The sequence below is a fragment of the Alligator sinensis genome, unplaced genomic scaffold, assembly GCF_000455745.1.
Source record: "Alligator sinensis unplaced genomic scaffold, ASM45574v1 scaffold324_1, whole genome shotgun sequence".
Taxonomy (NCBI): domain Eukaryota; kingdom Metazoa; phylum Chordata; order Crocodylia; family Alligatoridae; genus Alligator; species Alligator sinensis.
The window spans coordinates 64,812-67,942 of NW_005842188.1; the positions used below are offsets into that span (position 1 = coordinate 64,812).

General features: G+C 46.1%; 1 protein-coding gene across 3 annotated transcripts in view; it reads left to right on the forward strand.

Moving 5' to 3' along the window:
• The window catches only part of TRIM13 (tripartite motif containing 13), a 6,499-nt gene that overhangs the window by 216 nt on the left and 3,152 nt on the right, over positions 1 to 3,131 (forward strand). Inside the window, exon 1 of one of the 3 annotated variants that reach the window (XM_025207189.1) lies at positions 7 to 95. The exons of the other annotated variants lie outside the window; for them this stretch is intronic. The gene's annotated coding sequence lies outside the window, so the exon portion shown is untranslated. Of the gene's footprint in view, positions 1 to 6; positions 96 to 3,131 lie in introns of those variants that run through there. 3 annotated transcript variants of the gene reach the window in all.

A 3,131-nucleotide genomic window follows, 5' to 3' on the forward strand; every position in this document is an offset into this window, starting at 1 on the left:
CGCGGAGGCCCCGGCCAGGCCCCGCTGGCTCCTGGGCTCCCCTTTCCCAGAAGCCTTGGCCGCAAGGCCGCGCCGACAGCGGGATCTTCGCTGCTGTGAGTTGATGCTCCGAGGAGCTGGCTTGATCCGCCGGGGGGGGGGGGGAGCCACCTCGAAACCCCTCTGCCCCCTTTCCCCCAAACCTTGGTGTCGCTCGGAACAGCCTCAGGGCCAGCTCCTGTGAGTAAATACAGCTGCATGCAGGGCAGGGAGACATAGTGCACCAGTGGTCCCTTAGAGCTACTACGCCCCTATGCAGGTAAAGGCATTTACAACCAACTCTAATTTCTCAGGCGTTTCTAGCTTTCCAAGAGTGTCCTGTTGTGGCCTTGTATTGCGCATTGGCAATTCTGACTGTAGGCTCATCTCTCTTCCTCAAGGGTTGGTCCTACTCTGTTTGACTGGTTTCCATCTGCTTGGACACCGAAAGTGCCAGGGATTCAGGGACAAGGGCCGTGGCTAGTGAGGGGGCCTGTTTTAGGGCGCAAGCAGTAAAGCAACTTTTTTTTTTTTTTTTGTTCTTTAAAAGGCCTGTCTCTGAATGTAGTAAGTTGCCACCGATGAGACTTGCCTCTTGTCTTATTTGGAAAAGCTTGGTTTTGGAGTAAGTGGTGGAAATGTGTGTGATGTGAAGTATTTTGTAATTCTGTATTCCCTTGCTTTTAATTTTGGATAGATGTCGCCTTATCTAGTAGCAGATGCGTCACCCCTGACCACCCCTGACCTGGCTCACAAGTGGCATGGCCAGCCTGTGGGGCACGTGACAGACCGGGCAGAGCACAGGGAAGGAAGTGGGAAGCAGCTGATCAGGCAGGGAGCACAGGGCTGGGAGCTGAAAGATCGGGCAGGGGGAGAGGATTGGAGTGGCTCACTTGCCACAAGCTGGGTGAACTTGTGACCTCAGATGAAGCTAGAACAGGGGCTGGCAATTGTTTCAGGCGGAGGGCCGCTTACTGAGTTTTGGCAGGCCATTGAGGGCCACATGACAGGCAGCCAGGGGCAGATAAATATTAATTTTCTAACTTTTTTAGGGGCCCTGCGGGCCAGATAGAATGGCCTAACATACCGCATTTTACCCACCCCTGAGCTTCAACTTGCAGCGTGGAATTAGATCAGTGGTTCTCCGCTGGAGCGTTGTGGTATTTTGGGGTGCCGTCAGCCCCTTCCAAAGATGCCACAACATGGGTGCTACAAACAGTCAGGCTGGCCTGCTTTTGGTTGATCAGAAAACTCTAATGTAGGTAGGATTGTCCAGCAGCTCCCTAGCTGAGAGTGACTGCGGGAAGTGAAGGCAGTACAGCATCGATTCTCAACCAGTGGTGCTGCCAAATTCAAAAAGGTCGTGGAGAGGTTGTGGATTTCTAGATGTTTAATTTTTCTGCATTTTAGCAGAGCAGATGGGGAGGGGGGCTCCATGCTCAGTAAAATATGGAGGTTAGGGAAGGGTAGTCAAAATACTCTGCGTCTCATTCTGCTGCTTTGGCATCAGAAATTGTCAGAAAAGGGGATGGAAGAGAAGCAACGCTCTGGCTCCTGGAAGGAGGAGTGAGTGATGTTTCAAATTAACTTACTAGCAGAAGACCCACAGAAAATGGAGTCCCTGTGTGGGATCCAGGGACAACATTCTGAGGAGGCTTTAAGTAACTGAGAATAGACTTCTTCCTGGGGTTTTGCCCCAGACTTTGCTATCCTGCCTCAGCTCAAAAGGTTTAGTTCTCTGCCTGAGGAGAAACCTAGTAATTTTCTTATCCATGATCCTGACCTAAAGTGAAGAGGGGCATTTTGCCTGAAACATTCTTCTAACTATACAGTTGGTCCAATAAAGGGTGTCACCAAAAAATCTCCTTGCTTCTTGCATGATTGTAAGAAGCCTGTATTATAAAACTGTCTGTTACATATGTCTAGCACATGGCCCAGTGAGCTGGATTTCTAACTGAGGCCTCTGTGCGCTAATACAATACAAATAAGTTATCCCAAGAACAGCGTGATAAATCCTGATGATTCCTCAGGTTCCACTAAAAAATTACAGTAATTAAGTTGAATGTTGAGAGACTGGATCCGAAAATACAGGACGTGTATTTGTCTGTACGTACCTTGTCTGTACGAGCAGGAGAGGGCAGCTTTTTTTTTTTTTTTTTTTAAATTGCTGTGATTTTTCAGGGATCATCTGTAAGTTGTTCTTTGAAATATTTCAGCTGTGCACTGAATATCCCAACAGGAAGGTGAAGGGCATTCACTCGGTTACTGAATACTATGTGAAGGCGTGGAAGAGAATAAGGTTAAACAAATACTGAATGGCCTTTGTTCTTGTGTGTGGGGAGGAAATGCTGATGCGTCACTTTTTCTAGTCCCCTTCATTGCTTTCCCACCTCTTTACCAAGTACTGTTACATTTTGAATGGAAATGCTGTTGGATTTGGGGAAGAAAAATATGATAGCTTCTGACTGAATCTTAGTGTGTGTGGTCTTTCCCATGTTAATCTGATGTATTTTGTGAAATTCCAACCTATGGATGGTGCATCAGTGCAGTGACGAGGCTTAAGTTTTGAAATATTAGTACTGTAATAATTTTCAACTGATAGCAAAGATCATTGCTGGATTTGTCTAACATTCCTTGGCATAAATAATTAATTGTTATTCTAAGACTGTAAAAGTGGTTTTGTCTTGACACTAGGCAATTTTTTATGTTTGCCATCTGGTGGTCTGGTACCAGAACACACAACTACTTTATAGCCATATAGACTGGTTGTGTATACACACCTAGCTGAGATGCCACTGTAAAGGGATTTAAAAAAGAGAGCATTCTTTCTCATTAAACCAGGGGAGTTACACTGAGGATTGGTCTTTACAAGGGGTTCCCAAACTGTGGTACCTGTACCCCTGGGGGTATGCAAGACACATCTGCAGGGTATGTTGGAGAAATTGTGTAATAGTGATTTAATTTTCATTTTCAGTAATCAGTGGTGATTTCAGTTTTCAATAATCGGCATTTAAGGGGTTAAAATATAAAATGTGTGCTGATAGGGGTACACTGGCAGCTGGTAAATTTGGAAGGGGGTATGCAGTAAGAAAAACTTTGAGAACCTCTGGTCT